Genomic DNA, 21,604 nt, shown 5'->3' on the forward strand with positions numbered 1-21,604 from the left:
TCTAAAATTAACTCTGTTAATACATTCTTTTTAATGTAACAATCCTCTATTTACGTGAATTTATTCTAGAAATTTTTTGTCGCAGTGGTATAAATTAAGATAATTGAATGTACATAGATATGGGAAATTTTTTTATCATGGCGACAAGTAAGCCAGAAAAACAAAAATCGAAGATAATTTGCAAGAATCATCCAATTCATGGTTGCCAGATTGTTCCAGTAGCTATGTATGTGTAGTTGCTTGAACCAATACAGAGTACATTAATTATTAAATATGTATATCAATATGTATATTTCCACCGTGTATTTCGATGTGGAAAAATTGTTCTTTTAATATTACAAAAAGACACTCTAATTTTTTTTGTTACCTGTATTGATGAACGTTTTGATTTTCCCTTTATCTGGATATGCTCCTAATAGTGCTGCTTGTCTTTGCAATACATTGTTTCAATCAAGCTTTGTTTCAATAATATTGGAAGCCTGAACAGCTAAGATTGTATAAAAAATATTGGATTTCTTTTATGAGATGTTATAACACATATTCGATAAGAGTACTGCATTTCAATTCCTTTATGAACGTTCATACACTTGTATAATTTACAAAAAGAAAAAAATTTAATGTAAGAATAAAAAATGCAAAAAAGAAACAACTAATTGATTTAACAACTGGAGGTGCCGGGGTTTGAACCCGGGACTTCTCACATGCGAAGCGAGCACTCTACCACTGAGCTACACCCCCTTGGTGCAATCAATCGTCCGATGTGCTAGTTCACTCAGTAATATTGCGCTCAGCTCTTGTGCGCAAAAGCGAGTTTCGCATGCAATTGGCTGCGTTCACGAAAGCATGAAATCATACCATGTGCATAAATACATATATGTAAGTACACATATTGACATGCGGCATATACTATGCACAATTTAGACACATCTAGGTAGCAGAGATTCATGCAATTAATTGAATGGATACGGCAGTTAGTAAGCAGATGCGAGTACTTGCTTAATTAAATGAATGAAATAGCAATTTATTCGCATTATTTTTATACGATGTACATGCATATGTACATACATACAGATGTATACCATATATGTATGTACATATATTTGTTGACACTTTAGTTTTACGTTACGTGAAGGATTACAAAATGAGAACAGATGTTTTAAAAAACTAAATTCGATTATATAAAATGATAATACGAGTACATATATGATAATTAATGTCCAATAAAATCAACCATAGATAACTCTTCGTACACAAATACGAAAAATATATTATTTAGCTTAGGGACTGCCCAAAATGTAAGAGTTAGCAAAATCACTCCCTCAATACATCCAAAAAAAATAACGTTTTGGTTAAAGTGATGTTTCTTACTATGTTGACCACACGCCCTGTGAATACCAGAAAACGATGACCGCCACTTTTACGTCCGATTGACTTAAATTAGTTTAGTTCGCAGAGTTGATACAAAAGGGATCTCATTTGGACAGTTATTCGATCTTTGTGTTACTCAAAAACCACTTAAAATAGATCATCAAATACTTATAGATCGACGAAGCTCGAAATTTATTAAAGCGGTTAATAACAACCTCAGCCACTTCGTTATGTTCGCCACAGCTGTGTCTACCGAGAAATAAAACACATTTCTCAACGTGAAGAAGTCGGGTAACGGAGGAAAAAATGATAAGATAATTCTATACTTTCACATTTAGTCGCGCCGCGTCTGATCCTATTGGATGGTGTTCAGTCAGAACACCTACAATTGCAGTGAGGATGACTTTGGTAAGGGCAAGTTGTTCGGAGGATATCTTAGGGTTCACTCTGGGTTCTGATTGTTTTTCAACGTTTGCCGAGCTCACGTGAGGTCTACTAGTCCTTCGCAAGAACGCAAGAGGACGACGGAGTACCGACTCGATTCCAACCGAATGAAGTTGAGGTATAGTTGTCTTCCCTAACAAGTTAAACGACTTTACAGTTTCTGGCAGTTCCGCTGTTACCGGCTACCCTTAAAAGTCTAATATGGAAGAAGCTTGAAGCTATTGCTAAAGACCTCCTCCTTGACTAGTTTTGAAGGCATAGTCAGCCAGCTCAAAGCGAGTATAACCACTCGGCTATTCGAGTGAATGCACACCTCTGTGAGAGAAGCTGCACCTGAGAGAGCCTAAAACAGATAAAGTCGGGCGAAATCTTGATTTAGCCCCATATAATTTACATTAGGCTTTTCGAACATCCGGTCCACTTTACTCCAAATATTCGGTGAATATAAGTGACGAACCGTGATGAAACATTGGCGGCATATTATTAGTCTTTGGCTTGTTAATTGTAGATAGTGTTGGTTAAAATATATTATATGAAAAACGACGAGACTACTTGTAATGTTTTTACTTATTATTCTAATAATTTTCATGCCGATTTTGATTGGAAGTTACTATATTTAATAATTTTAGTAAAAATATAATCGGTACAAGGATATATTGTGCTCAAGATACTAATGCTGTTATCGTCTTGTTGCGAGGGAATGTAGTAAATTTGCAAACTTGGTGAACATTTCCAAATAGATGGTACTTAATAAAATATTTACAACACAAGTTTCACAAGAGAAGATGAACTGATGGTTTAAGAAACAAGAAAGGATCCTCATAAAACAGCCAAAAGAAATTAAAGCATAAATTTTGGACAAAATGGGAACTCACCAGCCGTAGATACCATTAGAAGGTGACTACGAGAATCAGTAATGTTATTAACGATTTCCATAAAAAACCCGCTGCTGTATTAAAAAAACTTTTGTGAATTACTTTAAAATACCTTCACTTAACAATAAGTGAATCTAAAAAAGGTACACTACCCCATCACTGAAGCATGGAAACAGCAATGTAATGGTTTGGAAAACGATACGAAAGAAACAACACGGCGCATCAAGCAGTGGTTTCTTGACAATTTTCTGATCTCATATTGTATTATTGTTAATTAGTTGCATGAAAATGTAGAGAAAGTATGTGAAACTTTGTACCATATTTTCGTATATCGAGCACTTCAAATTTAATGGGGAATGTTTATTACCACAACAAACCCTTGTATTTTCTAGAGGAAATGACAGCTCTTGAATCAGGTTACTCTTCGTCGAAAATGTGGCAATTTCACTTATTTACATACTCATTGAGCCAGAAACGGGCCTCATGGCTGAACAAAATTTAGCTCGATAACGTCGTTCGCCCATAGACCGAAGCGATGTCATTTGGGAAGGTCGAATGACTTCAGTTCTTGCACACGATATATTTTACACGCTTTCAATTTAATATCTCGATGTAAATGTGCCAAGTCCTTCTATACGTCAATCCGAGTTGCTGCGAACGGCGCCGAACCGGCTCTCCACGGTCTCAGCACGGCTGCTACGGCTTCTTCATTGCGTGCTGTGCGTAGCCTATCCGTGGAATATTATTCAATAATGAATGTTTGGTCTCAAGATAGGTGATGGTATTGCGAATAGTACGCTCCGTAGGCCGATTATGTTGACCATAAGTTGAGCGAAGCGTGCGAAACACAGCCTTTAAAGAACGTGAATTTTGGTAATAAAGTTGAAGGATTTGTAAACTTTGTTCAGGAGGAGCAGGATGATATAAAAAAACAATACCAAACAAAATTAACATGACAGCTTGACACGATTCACGCGTGTTCTGTCTAAAAAAGGCCATTGAAGCCCTCCACTTGGATCACCCGTTACAAGTACTGTTTCGTCAATATTAATGTCACTTTCTTTTAAGAATTATTTTTCACTTTTTAGTTTGAAGTGCTCTGAAAGCGTATTTTCTTTAGTCTTTAAGTTATGATTATTTTATTTCAAAAATATAATATATTTATAGATTCATATTAATCCAGATATTAACATTTTGTTTCCATATCTCAAGTTTTTTTTATATCGTTTTTTGTTTCATAGGCGATGATATGTTCCTATCATGACTTTCAGAATTATCGTGGCCGTAAAATTGACGCTTTTTGCTATTTTTCAACATAACCATTATATGGGGAGTGGGTGTGGTATTCAACAGATTTCACCCATTTTCACAATGTCTAGGGAGGAGCCGCAAGTATATACCTTCAGCTAGTTTGGTTGATGGGCTTGTTAAGGGCCGAGGTCACACCCACTTTGAAAAAAAAAATAAAAATAAAATTTTATATGACGGTTCATACTTCGATGTTCTGTGCGAAATGATGGCTTCGTATATTAATTTGTGTCCCAGTTAAAGCCTATCATAACATTTTGATTAACTTTATTTTGAGGACATAGCAATAGGCTGGTTTTCTTCGACTTTCTCTTAATGTCAGTGTACTCAGCCTCATCAATATATGTACGTCAATGTTTTCTCATGTTATCTTTTGCACGAACAGATGGACGGATGGACAGTCACCTCGTATTCAACCAGCTTCATCCTCCAGATCATTGCGATTTATATAACCCTACATCTATCTCCATCAGTTTTCGGTTTTACAAACAACAGTAAGGCGAACTAAACTATTATACCCTCTTGTAAAAAGTTACAAGAGTAGATATACATAGTTACTGATTATAAGCTGTTGAGCGGAGAACTTAATACAGAGTTAGCAATTCGCATTTGAATTTGCCGCAAATAAACCAAAACACGTTGGTACCAAGTAATAGTCCGGAAGTACTAAGCCTAGAGAATATCATCAAACTTGTGTGAGGTTTCGCATTAACCTGGTGGAACACTACACCTTTTCTTTTGATCAATTCTGGCCTTTGCGGTTTGGGTGCATCACTCAATTTATTACAATGCACTTCAGAATTAATCGAGGTATTGTAATAATATCCAACGATTACCCTCCTCCCGCCCAACCGACGCGAGGGGCGCAATCCGCGAACGAGCGGAATTAGCCGAGTCATAAAAGGCAAGAGAGTTTTAAGCGTTGCGATCTTAAGCTGCTCAGCTACAGAAACAAAAATTTCAACAGCCGAAATTAAGAATTAGATTAAAGTTTATAATTATTAAATGTTACTTGTTAAGAGTAGATAAAATAATTTTTTTAATGGTAAAGAGTGAGTCTGTTAGATCAAATGAGCTGGAATGAAAATTGAAATCATGACATATACGGCGGAATGGTTCGTTTAACTCAAAATTTGTTCTAGAAAATTTTAAAAGTAATGGTCTAAACTGCCTGGGCGAGCGGGAACGTTAAAATTAATATCAGATAAGAGAGATGGGCTACAGACTGACCCATTCATAAGTTTTACAAGAAATATTATACCAAGCATCTCCCTACGACTAGCGAGTGTCGGGAGATTTATAAGTTTTAAACGGTTAATGTAAGGGGAAGATTTAAACTGGAATCCCAATGCAAATGATTTAAGGCAAAAAGTAAAAAATGTTTTTGAACGGACTCTAACTTATCCGAATGGACTTGGTAACTAGGGTTCCAAACCACAGAAGCATACTCCAATATAGGCCTCACCAGAGATGTAAAAAGAATTTTTGTGGTAAGCGGATCTCTAAATTCTTTAGACCAACGTTTAACAAAACTAAGAGCGCCTTTAGCTTTAAAAACCGTGGAAGATACGTGAAGATTAAAATTGAGTTTGGAGTCCATAGTTACTCCCAGATCAACAAAACTGCATACTTGCTCCAACCTAAAGTTTTGTATTGCGTATGAGGTAGGGTCTACAGCTCTACGTGAAAAGCACATCGTTTTACATTTTTTAAGGTTCAATGGCATGTCATTTCTATCACACCAAGAAACTAGGTTGTTTAAGTCTGTTTGCAACTGACATCTTTCGCTGTTTGAAGTATATGTTTTAGAAAGTTTTACATCGTCAGCATATAATAAAACTTTTGAAAACTTAACAACAGATGATATGTCGTTAATAAATAATAAGAACAGAATTGGACCAAGATGGCTACCTTGAGGAACGCCTGAAGGAACATTGATTATGTCAGAAAAAGTATCTTTAAATATGACTTGTTGAATTCTATTACTAAGATAAGAAGCAACCCATTTTAGAAATATTGGTTGAAAACCAAGAAGATCAAGTTTATTCAAAAGAATTGAATGGTTTACTTTATCAAAAGCTTTACTAAAATCTTTATAAATAACATCAGTATTCTTATTCTCCCTAAAGCCCGTTGATACATGTGATACAAATTCAAGCAAATTAGTTGTGGTAGATTTCCCTTTACGAAAACCATGCTGAGAACAAGAAATTAGTGGAGAGATCCGGAAGGTTATGTCGTCTGTTATAATTGCTTCAAAAAGTTTAGGTATTGCAGACAACTTTGCTATTCCCCTATAGTTTTCAATAGATGACCTAAATCCACTCTTATGCAAAGGAATTATAAATGACTTTTTCCATATGGATGGAAATAAGCCTTGCTTAAGAGATGAGTTAAATAGTTTTGTTAGGGGTTGGTATATATGTATATTTGGCAAATTTCTTAAGAAAGCATGAGGGAATCATATCTGGGCCGTAATTGTATGATTGTTCTAACATATTTAAATGATTTAAGACGTCTGCTTCGGAAATGGTAGGTGCATTAATGACAGAAATCGGACATAACTTGTGCTGATGCGGAACATTTTGTGGAGATTTTGAAGAGTAATTGGACCTAAAGAATTCAGCGAACATATTGGAAATGGTGTGATTGTCACTGGACATACTAGACTTATATTTCATAGCGGACGGAAAATTAGAAATCCTGCGTTTGGAGTTGACGAAACCATAAAACAATTTCGGATTACGTATAATATTATTTTTTACTGTATTTATATAATTACTATAACATATTTTGTTAAGTTCAGCAAATTGTCGACACAATTTAGAATATTTTGAATAGTTAGCAACTAAACCAGTTTTTTTAAAAAGTTTAAAAGCACGAGATTTTCTATTTTTTAATTTACATAATTCTTTCGAAAACCATAAATTAGAACTATTTTTTTGAGTAACAACACACTTCGGAACATATTTTTCAAATAAGTTTACAATAGTTTCATTAAAGTGGGAAGCACTAAATTCAATATTGCCACTGTAATCTGGCCAAGTTATTTTAGAAAGCTCGTAATTAATCTTCTTAAAATTATCTTTCGCAAAGTTGAACCGAAAACAAAGGTCTTGTGTATTATTATAAGCAAAGTTGGCTATCATTTCGATGTTAATTTCCAAAGCAGGATGATACGTGTCCTCTGGCCGAACTAAAGGATCACATCGGACAACAGAGAACATTGAAGCGTTATCGACGTAAACTAGATCTAAGAGCTTACCAAATTCATTTGAAATTAAATTAATTTGGTTAAGAATAGGGATGGTGTGATCATCAATAGATTTCCATGATACGCACTATAAGTTGAAATCTCCCAAAACAATCATGGAATCAGTATCATTAACCATTGAGAAAACATTACTTATTAATGTAGCATGCTGCATATATACAGATATGTCAGAGTGAGGCGGTATATAAGACAATGTTAAGAAGATATGGCCACTATTAGCGCAAATACGAATGCCTTAAATTCAATGAAGTCTGCATACGGAACATCGACTTCTTCAGATGGAATTGAAGAATGAACAGCAAACAAGACGCCACCTCCTTTTCTGTTCAGCCGGTCGTATCTAAAGATTTCGAATTCGCTGTTGAATATTTCGTTATCAAAAATGTGGGGCTTTAGCCAAGTTTCTGTCAAAGCAATGATTTTAAAGTTGCAATGAATGCTATTTAGATACAAATCAGTAAGTTTTGTATTAAGCCCTTTAACATTTTGATAATAAACAATCAGCGAATTATTGTTAATTAGTTTTTTGTATCAACGGGATTTCTTGGCATTTTAGTGATAACTACAGGGGGCTTATCACGTTTGTGCTCGAATTCGCGCACAAAGACCCCAGATGGCCAGAATGAGTTGTCAAGTATCAATTGAAAATTGTCAGCGGATACGTCGATCTTAAACGAGGAAATATCCCTGTTGTATTTGAAATTAAATTTACGGATGTCTGTATCTACCGTTTTTAATTTCGACGAGATGTAACTGTTTATATCCTCGACTGTGGTATCCGCAGCAAGTCTCGAGATAAAAATTGCTTTTTTCCGCGGTATTACCACTAAGTTTTTATCAGCTGACTTGGAGGTATTTGGAGGCGGATCTTGAGAAGTTTTCCGCTTACCGTAATCAGTAACAGTTTTCTCTGTGTCCTGAGCAGACGGAACCTTCTCTCCTTGAGGACGAGGGGATGATTTATGAGGTCAATAGCGGGTGGGGGCATACTTTTTAAGAAAGATACAGTGGTATCTTCATCAGACGGAAGTTTTCTTTTAGGTTTTGGATTCTCATCCCGAGTATTTAGGCATTGAAATGATTGAAACAGCGTTTCATAATGCCTAAATTTTTCAGTAAGGGTTTCAAGCTTTCGACCAATCTCCTTGAAACCATTGCGCGCCTGCTTAAAAACTTTAAACAATTCAATTTCAGTTGGTCTGTATTTCAAGCAAGACCAGCGCAAGCCCTTACTGTCAAGAATGGAATCCAAAATCCTACCTGTCAGTCCAGCACATTTAAGATGGGCAAGCCCATCCGAGCAGTTCGGAAAGTTACAAGTCATAATGAACAAAAACAGTATTAAACAAAAATATAAAAAATGTTAAATAATAAAAGTAAAAAGCGCGATAACAAAAATATTTATAACAAATGAATGCAATAAAATAGTTAGTTATCAAAGATAACAACCAATGTAGCGAGCAGTTTGAGATGCACTGTAACACACGAAAAGTAAGAAACTCGCGATCAGCTGTGGACAAAGATGGAAATGAATAAAAACAAGAAAGAAATTTAAGTAAGCAATATAAATTAACACTAACAATTGCACTATTTAAAATGTAGCAACAAAAACAAATTGAAAATGACTCGGCACAATAAATTAAAATTAGCCAGAACAGAATTAAAGTAAAATCAATTGCTTCACTAGCACAATATAACACTGATACTTATCTTAAAAAAGCACTTAATACAAAAATTTTCACAATAAAGTTTTAAATATAAATTAAATAAATTCGCCAGAGCACCAAATTTACAGCTGAGCACGAGAAGGGTTGCCAGAAAAAAGATCACAAAACTCCCAATATAACCCTTTTTTTACCTACCCCAGCCGTTTATACGACGAAGCAAATCACGTTCTGTAAGGACATGAGAAACCCATATGTTAAACTTCGAATGTATCCTAGACGTTTCATGTGCTCTTGAATGGTTGCGTTAGACAAATTTAATCTTCCAGCAATCTCACGAGTTATTATTTAACCACATCAGTTTGAAAATGATTTCCAGGACACATCTCTATATAATAAACATTTAACATCCGGTTGACATTACTCCATATGAGTATGGGTATGGGTGGTACCTTAATTTTATTAGTATGTGACATGTTAATAGTATATACACAGTATTGTCAAAAATAGATAATATCGGGTCCACTATGCTGGTTTGAATTCTGATCCTTTGGTTGATCTTTTGCACATTAAGCTATTTCCCTGGCTTTGACTTTTGCAACTAACAAGAATATAAAATGTTCGGTTGCACCCGAACTTAGCCTTTCCTTACTTGTTTACTGGTAATTTTCTGACATTACTTTCCATGCAACCTAATTTATTTTGATTCACACATACACCCCGAAGAAGAATTCATTCGTGCATTTTTTCTAAAAACTAACCTTGCTGTTTCACATTAATACTGCCTTTGAAATTTTTCTTCTTTGCTGGTATGCCTTCAAAGGCTATTACCAAAGCAACAAATGAAAATAAGAAATGTCTGATACCGACTTTATTTAACTTTTTTCAAGTCAACTTCAATGCGTGGGCCAAAAAGGTCGATAGTCGCTATAGCTGAAAGTAATAGAAGAAGAGAAGAAATAGCTTCTTGAAGCAATGATGTTGGAGAAGTTGACGTTGCATTTGAAACACTAGTCGAAAACTTTAGCTAAACTGCAATGCTTTGCAATTTCTTACTTCGTCCTCGTTATATTCCTTCACCCAGTTTTGGGCTTTACCCGTGGAGCTCTTGCAGCATTGCTGAGAAGAACATTTGACCAACTTTCTTAATAAGTTTTTGAACTAAATCGGAAATTGCAATTAAAAATTGACGGTGACCAAGCATTCGCTGCTGCTTCAATGCTTCGTTTCATTTGGACGGCAAGCGATACCATGGTTTTCGATTCTCTTCAATTTGTTTTATTTGTTTTGCCTTCCGAATGTCAGTTTCACTTTGATTCTCTTGAGAGTTTAAATACTATTAATTTATATGCAATTGATAGAGTGAAAGTGAGAGAAAATTAATGCCTTGCGTCAATGATTTTAAGGTTATTGGATAGATGTATTTGGCTTTTAAAGGGTATTTAATTTTCGTTCTCTTATTGCAAACGAGAGTGATTAAACATTTTATAACTACGAAGTAAAAAATTTTCAACTTTTGTTATTAAAGATAATTATTTCAAATATAATAAATTATTTAAAGGCTTGAACTCAATTTATATGGTGGTACGAAAAGCATTGATATATTTATAAAGAATTCGTTTAATTAACCGTTATGTGATAAAAAGGAAGGTATACAAGATCTGTCGCAAAAGAAACAGGGCTGTTAAAAAAACAACAAAAAATTTATATTTTTCAAAAGTTATATTTTTTTTCCACAGTAGTTTCCTTGTGCCTCGATCAATTAGCATTTCAAATGAGTGTTTAAGGTAATTTTTCGGAATGCTCTTGAGAATATCGGTCGTCGCCTTTTAAATAGCTGAAATGTTCTTTCATCGGAAAATGAAGTTTTCCAAATAGGTAAAAATCACAGGCTGCCAGATCAGGTGAGTAGGTTGAGTGATTAATGGTTAGTTAATATGGAGTTTTTTGTAAAAAAATCAGTGACAAGCGTCGACCGATGACACGGCGCATTATCGTGCAACAGGCGACCGACTTCTGATCGTCAGAGAGGTCCTCACGACCTTCTTGGAATCGCTTAAACAACTCATGCACATAAGTACGGGATAGGCACTGATCACCATAAACTTTTTTCATCATTTGAAAAGTTTCAGTAAACGTTTTCCCAAGTTTAAAACAAAATTTAATATTTGCTCTTTGTTCAAAGTTATATTTAAAAAGTTCTGTTTCTTTTGCGACAGACCTTGTATAATGCCAGCCCTTCATTGCATGAGTTGAAATGAGGAAAACTTTTTATACTCTATTCTTCTCTAAATATTGCATACTAAGGAGTGAAGATACCTGAGAATTCTAAAACGTCGATTCTTTACGTAAAATTAGTAACCCATGAGCCATTTATTATAATTTCTCAAAATGTTCCGTAGTTTATTAATCCATACATTTGGGCCTTAGGGCACATGTTTGCTATGTCGAAATCAAATCTGGATATGTAGGAGTTTTGACACAAATCCAGATCTTCTTTTGCAATGGACTCTCTGGTAGAGAGCCCATGAAAGCTTTAGTTGCCTTTCTGTGAGTCATGTTGATGCCCTGTTTCTACGTTCCGTATTTGAAGTATGGTCTTTCAAGTTTTAAATTTCAATTATTAATTTAAGCATTCGGTAAGTTGGTTGTGCACTTTAACTGAGAGGAAGTAGGCTTCATTACGTACATAGGCGTTCTTCAGGAGACACCATTTTTTTCGTATTAGCATGTAATTTATTTATTTTATCCCCAATTGTTGGCGACTGGCGATTTGGGGGCTTTGTTATGGCTCATATGTACATATAGACCGTACTTTAGATAATGTTTAGAATCTTTTTCTGGTCAGAGTGGTTATCGATAGGCTCAGATGTTGAGAATATTAACTTTCAAAGAGTCTTCATTACTGGAGCAAAGATATATATCGGACGGTCTGCCTTCTCTTGATTGAATGTTCGCAGGTATCAGTATGAGACCACCCTTTCTATTTTGCATAAATTGGCTAATTTAAGTTTGTTTGCTTAGCAACGTATTATTTATCTTTCGAAAATTTGATACCAAAATAAAAGAAAAACTTTTAAGCTATATATATGTAGATATATCCCTTCTTACCAGAATTTTTTGCCATCCATACAAGAACTATCGGCGGTTATGACAAATAAGCAGCTTCTCGAGGAGAAAATGACGTGTCAAATGTTAAATCGATATCTTCGAAACTGAGAGACTAGATCGCGTATATAGAGACAGGCGAACAAGGCTTAACTCGTCATGCGGATGATTCAGTTTTACTTCAGAGTATTACAAACTTCGTGGCAAACTTAATATACCATATTTATGGTGTAATGTGCAGAATCGTCTATCCTTAGAAGACATTATCATTATTTTTGTCCGTGCGGTCTACTGTGCTTAGCTTACGTGCGTTACTAAGTTGAGAGGAATACAGAATTTGTCAGGAAAATTATAGGACTAAGTCGATTTGAAAAAATTTATTGAACCAATCAGGGAAGGCATTCTCCGGAATGGCCTTGAGAGCCGAGGTGCATGCTGCTTGGATCTCTCTGTCATCACAAAATGCTTGCCTTTCATCTTCCTAATCAAAGATCCATTACTCGTTACCTGTGATTACGTTATTCAAAAATTTTCTTAGCATACTTTCACTCGCCGCAATTTCTGGTCATCAGTAAGCACTATTGGGACTATCTTCGCGCACACCTTGCGCATGTCCCAATATCAAGAACCACAGATTTTAAGAAATTTAATATCTGGGCATTTAAACGAATACTTAGTCGACGGTCTGAGTTCAAAACTTTGCGCACACGAGTCATATTGTCGGTGTTTGTCGAAGTCGAAGGTCTCCCAGCACGGTCTTCATCAGGGACCTCTTCTCGGTCCTGTTGCCACCGAAATACACCTAAAGGAACATCTGAGTAAGCCTGCTTGATCATATCGAACGTCTCTGTCGCAGATTTCCTGCCTCTGCTCTAAGGTACGCATCATTTTCGGCTTGCCCCACTCACAGATTGAGATTGTTCTGATTCTGCAGGTGCTCGGAGACAACTGACCAGCCGCTCGTTCATTAGCTAGGAACGCCCTCTACCGAATCCAGTCGGTACGCGCACGCTCCGAACCCCTGTATAAATAAATAATTCATATCTTACTTGAATTATTGTACGTAGTACAACTATTTAATTTAAATTTCGCGCGAAATATTTCTAGGCTGGTATGACAGTCAGTCATCTGTGCCAAATGTCACATCAAAATGGTCTTTAGTGTTCAGTATACGTTTGTCTTTCTGAAGTACATAAAGGGCATTCGGTGATTTTCACGATAAGTGAAATTATTCAACAAAAAGTTCCAATAAACTTTGTGTACGAAATTAAATTTCTGATGTCGAATGTTCACTCGACTTATCTCCGTGTGCCTTCTGGCTATTCAGAAAACTATTCAAACGAGCGTTCCGGGGAAACCGTTTTGAGTCAATTGATGACATGAATCGCTAAGCGCATTGAAGGAATTGACTTTAACAACTGTTTCGAAGATTGGAAAACACCTTAGCCCAAGTTTCCCAATAGGGCCAAGGGAGATTATTTTGAGGGGACGACATAGATTTTGAAGAATAAATTACGAATTTTAAAATTATGAACAAAGTCTTACTATTTTTTGCTCATAGTATTATACGCAAGAATATTTTTCATACGACTTAAGTAAAGATGTTAAAGTATGCAGAAAATAAAAGGGTAGCCTATTAATTTAAAAAACTGTATATACACGACCCGTCAATTTAATATTATCAACAGACTGGAATAGTTCAAATTGCCTCATATTTTATGTCCCAAACGCCATCAACCGGTCTTATCATATTTACTAGCCGTTTATGCTTACGCTATGAGAGGTGTACATGTATGGGTGATATCTATATATCTAAACATACATACAGACACACCATATAGACATCTTTATGCAATGGGTATAACCATTCATAACATCATACGTACGCAAAACCATGTGAGTGTATGTTTGTTTGATAGCGCCTTGACTGGTATTTGTGTACATTTAATTTATTGCTCCCAACTGAATTCTCACTTTCCACTGGGAATTTTATTATAATCGCTTTGGTTTTCCTCTTTGCGCAAATTTCCAACTTCTTGCCTGTAATGTCCGGTTATTAGACAAAACTAGCAATGTGTGTAGTGAAAAATAAATCATTTTGCTCTTCAGTTTCTCCATTCGCGCTGCTTTCCATAAGCATACGTTGGAGAGTGGGAGCACCACTTGGCCGCTTTGATTTACTTATCACTCTATTATTTCTTTGCTTATATTTATTTTTCTTAATCTCCATTCCATTTTCTTTCAAACATCGAACTAAAGTGTCTAAATATGAAAGGTTTAAGTGATGGAAGAACTGACCATTACATAATGACCTGTATCTGGCATTGGATTTTACAGACTAAAGAGCAAGCGGAGGCAGGTCATTCTCTACCTGGTTTTTCCAACGGAGTGCTTCCCCTACGAGTACTGCATCGAATACTTTATAATAGAGAGTTCAACTGCCTACTTAGTCCGAAGTAGCACCTGTTGAGAAGAGTTGTTCTGCGTTGGATTTCGAAGCTGCTATTGTTGTTTCAGTTAATACTGGTTCCAAGATAGACGAAGTTGTCTACAACTTCTGAGACAAGCGGCGAGTGCGACGACTGTTTATTTGATGACAGGAGATATTTCGGCTTGCCCTCAGTTTACTCAGCCGTATTAGTTTTGCGGGATTATATAATTACTATAATATATATACAAGTCATTCACTCGAAAATTTACATAAAGAAAAGCAAAGAAGCGCCGCATTGGGGTATAACCAAACGTTTCATACTCTTGGAACTTCCCAGGATTAAAGCCAGGGAAATATCTTCAGCTATATAAGATTTGTTAGTTATATGGGATGGAGAACAATTTTCCATCTGATTTTATTAATTTTAGGTACAAAGATTAACCGTTAAACACGCGCTGCACGCTATATACTTACATTACTAGACCTGAGCTTGCGGTTCTGTTCGTGCGAAATTTGGGATTCGCGTCAAAGTTTTATTGCATTGATCAGATGAAATTTAAAATTGCTGCATGGGAACTAGGCGATTTCGCTTATTTGTGCACTGGAACATAGGATGGTCAGGGTAACATTACACAACAAATTTGTTAGGTCCTGATATATTGATTTTCATCCAAAATGTGACTGAACCTCCTTTCAAATTCTCTTGGGCCATTATAGGAGTAAAATTTAATATTTCCGACTCATTCACTTTTTCCATGATCGCACTTTAAGTAGTTTTTAACAGTTTTTTTTTATATGGGGAGTAGGGGGTTATCACCATTTTTACAGTCTCGGCAGGGTTGCTTAAGGGACTTGTCTAGATTGAATTCGGATATTATATCTTAAGTTGCTTAGGAGATATGTACATACATTAAACCTCTTAGAGGGCGGGAACCTTTTCTCAGCCTTCCAATGAGATATATTTTGGTCCATCATCTATGGTATTCGCCATCACTTACGTTTAAAGGACAATAAATCCTCCACAAAACCTTCTCTTGAAAACTCCTGGTGCCGTTTCATTGGATGTCGACACCGTCCACTGCACTATATAGCAGGACGGGAATAATAAGCTAGAGTTCGGTTTTGATTCGTTGAGAGAACACTTTACTTTTTAACTGCCGACTCAAAATGGTTTGTGTTGCAAGTGCGGTTCTACGTTGGATTTCAAGCCTGACATCGTTGATGTTGTTGATGCTGGTTCCAAGATAGGTGAAGTTATTTGCCATCAAAGTTATGACGGTCAACAGTGATGTAGGAACCATCTACCACCACCTGATTATTTTATGAATTGGAGAACAAGAACAATGCTTTCAACCATGTTAAAACGAATAGAATCACTTGAGTCGAATAAGTTTCTTAAGAAGCCGCATGGTTAATTGGCTTCTCAATTTATTAGCTACCTAAATTCGCTGTAGGCTTGGAAATTCACCAATATTGAGGATTGTATTCAATATCGAGTGAGAAAAAAGAAACTTTAGATACATTTTTTATTATACAGTTTTGATGTGATTCGATTAAACTTTCAAGGTGCAGTGGTCTTAACTTATCTTAACTATTTTCTTGGTGTTAATTCAACAGTTACATAACCTTGTTGTAGTACTTTACGGATGATTTTGGTGACAACATCCGCGGTATAAATACGTTGTCTTCTGGTGGTATCTTATCGTTTAGGCAATTGCATCGGCAAGCCATGCGGTCCCATATGCATTTGAAAGCTTAACTTCAATGTATTAAGTAAAACCGTTTTTAAAATTCTTTTATAAATTTGTATATATTTGCACTATGCATACACTCGTACAAGTACCTACCGGTAAATACACTTGTAGTGCTTACTTGCCTGCTAGGAATTGTGTAAACAAAATGCCTAAACATGAGACTAATACCAACTATCCAGCCAGCAAGTACGAATCGAGTCAAGGACGAATTCGTAGTGATTGAGATAGAACCTTGCAATCCATATATACACATGAGTATGGCATGCTCGTATAAGCGAACGAGCGAACTAACCAAAACATGAAATACTTGCTCAATTCTAAGAGAGCAGCATAAATACGAACAGTGAAATTTTGTAAGTGTAGACTTTTTATACCAATTGTCGTGAAAGCGGAGAGAGTCGTAGTTGTTATAGTAATGATAAATTTGCATACAGGTAATCCAGAGCGACATTTATTAATAGTAAATATGAAATTTTTAAAACCGAACTAGTGATGGAAGTTACTTACAAAAATTATGAGAGAGCAAAATATGTTTATATACTACGAGGGCATGAAAACCAATAATTTTCGAAGAGTATTCGGAAAGCCGTCACAACTCTCATGCAAAGCTCTGCCTTGAAAGAGTGCTTAGTTAACTCACGAGAGTAGAATTCTTGTTAGTAAAAGCTGAGCGCAAAGAATCAAATTGGGTTTCGGATAAATATCCGAAGGAAAGTCTCACAATTTTGCTAATTTTACTTAAATATCTCTCCTGAGATTCGTTCTGTCGTACGCTTTCAGCGAAAGTTGCAACGAAAAAGAAAACAGCAACGAAAGAAGAAGCAAATAATTGCAACAACGGGTATACGCACCACCAAAGCTGGCACAGCTCAGCGCCGACAGACAAACAAACTCCTCAAATTAAACTCAAATTGAACATGACAAGTCGGTCAAAGCCGAACATGACAAAGCAGAAACAGCAGATATTGTGTGGACATGAAATGTGGGCAAATGCAAAAAAAAATTGTTGGCGAAAGTGGTGATAGAGAGGTTTGGGTAAAGTAAGTGGCCGCTTGCCATTGCTGAGAGGTATACTTGTGGAGATAAGTTTTAATTTGACAGTTTATCAGGAAGTGGGCGTGTTTGTGGGTGCGTTTTGTTGAACATAAATTACTATGTGATTTAATGATTTGCGTATTTGGATGAAAGCTTGAAGCATAAAAGGATTTGGATTTTTGGGGAAATATTTCCCTCTTTATTTTGATTTGAATAAATTCTGAATAAACCAGTTTATGTGAGGCCTGCAATAGCTTTTTTTAAAGGTACATATATGTCAACATAATGGCAAACAACTTCTTAACTTCCCACGGCAGTTTTCATTACGTCTTTTAGATAGAGATATGATAACAGTGCAGTAATATTTACTCACTAGTCACTGTGCTCGGAATTAGCAAAGAAGTTTTTATTAATCCAATTATCCTTTATCATAATTAGACTAGCATGAGTCCATGGCCACAAGAGAATCGCAAAGAATTTTAAAGCTTGCATGGAAATGTACTTTTGTTTCAATGTTAGCAAATTGGGAACAGATGCAGCTTAACTGTCTTCTTGCGGTTTACTACTGGACACGTGAGGTTCATAGTTGTTAGCGTGCCGGTTATTCAGTAATTTTGCAGTCGTAAGCTCTTTCTGGTCCGATGTAAATCGCAAAATGTTTAGTGAACTACTCATTTTCAACAAAGATCGACTTTCCTGGCTGGAGGAGTTATAACCTGATCTTCAAAATCTTACCAGAGGCCGATTATTGAAATTTCATGGAACTGAATGATATAGAACCAAATTCTAATGATATTGATATCATCGTCCTCAACACCCGCGCCGTTAGTTCTGCTTTCTCCAGGCTGGACAAGGAAGCACAGAAAATGGGTCTGGCAGTGAACGAGGGCGAGACGAAATATCTCCTGTCATCAAACAAACAGTCGTCGCATTCGCGACTTGGCTCTCACGTCACTGTTGACAGTCATAACTTTGAAGTCGTAGATAATTTCGTCTATCTTGGAACCAGCGTAAACACCACCAACAATGTCAGCCTTGAAATCCAACGCAGGATAACTCTTGCCAACAGGTGCTACTTCGGACTGAGTAGGCAATTGAGAAGCAAAGTCCTCTCTCGACAAACAAAAACCAAACTCTATAAGTCACTTATAATTCCCATCCTGCTGTATGGTGCAGAGTCTTGGACGATGTCAACAACGGATGAGTCGACGCTGCGAGTTTTCGAGAGAAAAGTTCTGCGAAAGATTTATGGTCCTTTGCGTGTTAGCCACGGCGAATACCGCATTCGATGGAACGATGAGCTGTACGAGATATACGACGACATCGACATAGTTCAGCGAATTAAAAGACAGCGGCTACGCTGGCTAGGTCATGTTGTCCGGATGGACGAAAACACTCCAGCTCTGAAAATATTCGACGCAGTACCCGCCGGGGGAAGCAGAGGAAGAGGAAGACCTCCACTCCGTTGGAAGGAAGGAAGGAGAAGGACCTGGCTTCGCTTGGAATATCCAATTGGCGCCACGTAGCGAAAAGAAGAAAGGACTGGCGCGCTGTTGTTAACTCGGCTACAATCGCTTAAGCAGTTTCTACGCCAATTAAGAAGAAGAAGAAGAATGATATAGAATCATCTCAACCTTCCATTTTTGTTTGTTCCGCATTGGAGACATTAAGACTTTTTTAGTTTATATCAATTTAGTTAATAAGTAATGTTCCACAAAGTATTGGCTCCATTTAAGCTGATACAAGCTTGCAAATGCTTAATACAACATTCCAAAAATTTGTTATAAGCCGTGACTGAGATGATCTTTAGTATTTCATGTGACTTTTAATGGCTTTATTTTACTCAAGACGCGTTCTCTGAAGCGGGTTTTAGAGTTTCGAAAACAAACAAAAGCCACAACGGTCCAAATCTGGCGAATACAGTGGCTGAGTAAAAACTATCATGTCGTGTTTGGCCACAAAGTCAATCACAATCATAATGGAATGTGGCGGCGCATTATCGCGGTGAAAAATTCATTAATTTTTCGCCCACAAATTCGGCAATGATGCGTTTGATAAGTCCTCAACTACGTTGTCTCGTTTGCGACCTCTACTCGACGACGTTTTTCCAAATGATTCAGGACTTCTGTAACGCTTTATATGAGAAATATTAACTACAAGTAAAATGATGTAAAATATATTGAGTCGGTCTATAAGATATGTTGAGATCTTTTGCTACCGAACACGATGATTTTAAAGCACTCTTTCCTAATTTGTTTCATGTTATCGTGATTAACAGAGGAGGCCGTATGTCTCGTATGAGGCAAGTTTTTCCACATAAATACTCGTTCTTGTCATGAAGTAGACTTCTAAAACAGTTCTGCAACATTTTCAACGATTCCGTAGCATTGGTTTAATTCTTAAACTTTTTTCCATAACCAGCCAAATTTTTGCGACGAAACCAAACAACCACCTGCCAAACACACACTGATGGACATAGAGAGTGATTTCCACACAAACCAAGAAGAGGTTGCTCCAAGAAATTCAAAATTTTTTATCAATTTGGTTTATGTGCGTAGTTTAAATGTATTAATTTAAATTTGATCAGACGACCTCTTATTATTTATTATGAAGCTATTTGTATTATAGCTTCACACTTTAGTAAAAGAAAAATTGTTATTCAATCTAAAACTTTACTGTACTAATATCATCCTATTTAGAATTAAATGTTGTGACATTATACATATATTCCGGATGCTAATTATGATATATTAATGAAACTAAGTAAACTCATAAACGGTGGATGATACATAGTATTGTGGTAGATTTTATATCAATATATTTGTTGACACCTACTTTTTTTTATTTTTCGTGGCATGAAAAAATCTGTTTTAAAATGGTTTTAATAAAGTTCACAGGAAACTTCCAAAATTTGCAGTGTGTTCCCTTACAAAATGTTGAGTTTTATTACCTAATTGGTGGCAGAATTATGACATTCTATGGCTTTTGCATAACGATAACAATGGGTGCTCCTACTAGTCCTCTAGTTCCCAAGTAAGTGGTAGAAAATCCTAGGACTTTATTCAATTTTCTAACAATTCAATGAACATTATACAAAGGTTAGGTCAGGTGGTTGATCCCAAAGTCACGTGAAGAATTTTAGACTGTTACTGGTGTAATTGGATAAGGCGCCTGATCATATCACAAATCTGCTTATGTGCTTGATTTTATTTGGCCATTATTTGGCAAAGGTAAAATTTTCAAGGCCGAAGAATTGACATAATTATATCTCTTCTTCCCAACAGCTCATGCAGCTAACATGCATAAAAATATACAGTCTTACGCCATGAATCTCGAACGGACAGTGTCCAGTTAGAACCCCTATAACCATTGAAAGATGGACTTTTCTCAGAGCGTAGACTACAGTAGATCTCTTAAAATTTCAATTGGGACTGAAGGACTTTGCGACTGCAAAGCTGTTAGTAGTTGATAAACTAGTCTGAGGGCAAAGAATTCAATAGTAAACCACGAGAAGTTAACGCAGCTCCTACCGATTTCCATTCTTCAGTACCTGTTCTAGAAGGTTCATAAGATTTTCAGGTCCCTACAATACTGCTATGTCCAGACACCTAAACCAGTCACTCAAGGCTAGCATCGCTGAAGAAAGATGCGCTCCCCGGCAGCATATCTACCTTTATGTCAGTCACTTCACTTGAAAAATGCTGCAGTGATCAAGAAGCTTAAAACTGGTGGTGATTGATAGTTCCCGACAGTGTACTCCTCCACCAACTCTCCTCGCAATCCTTGATCGATTCGTAAAAGAGCACACTTTTTTCCAGCGGGTCATTCCCTACTATATCTCTCTAGAAGGTATATATGTGACAGATAAACGACAGCCAGAGCTAAGCTCGGCTATCTGGCAATTAAAGTATTTTGGAATGAAATCAAAATGTCCGAAAATTCCAGAGAGCCGAGACTCGCAGTCATCTAAGTACCCAGAATCTCTGAGTCTAAAAGTAGCTTGCGCGATCATATACCTTACAGCTATGTTTGTCTAACGATGATATATGATCACTTCGGTCTTTCCAGTATTTATGTTGATGGCATTTTCAGCATTCCAGGTGCTTACGATGCTAAGGCACCGCTAAGTACCATGTATTAGTACAGGCTTTTCAAAAATTTCCTTCAACCACGAATGCTAAGTCGTTCGCAAAGGCAAGCACCAGGTAGCTGACTTCCTCAAGCTTTTCCAGAGGATCATTTACAACCATGATATAGAGAAGTGCCGAGAGAACTCCTTCCTGCAGGAGTCCTATACTTAAATTCCGTTGTGATGGTGTAATACATACCTACTATATATTAAA

General features: G+C 36.4%; 1 non-coding gene across 1 annotated transcript; it reads right to left on the reverse strand.

Annotated features, from left to right (window-relative positions):
- Positions 1-666: 666 nt before the first annotated feature.
- Positions 667-738, reverse strand: Trnaa-cgc. The gene has a single exon. It is a non-coding gene; the product is annotated as a tRNA-Ala (tRNA).
- Between the last annotated feature and the right edge of the window lie 20,866 nt (positions 739-21,604).

The sequence above is a fragment of the Bactrocera tryoni genome, chromosome 2 (assembly GCF_016617805.1).
Source record: "Bactrocera tryoni isolate S06 chromosome 2, CSIRO_BtryS06_freeze2, whole genome shotgun sequence".
NCBI lineage: Eukaryota > Metazoa > Arthropoda > Insecta > Diptera > Tephritidae > Bactrocera > Bactrocera tryoni.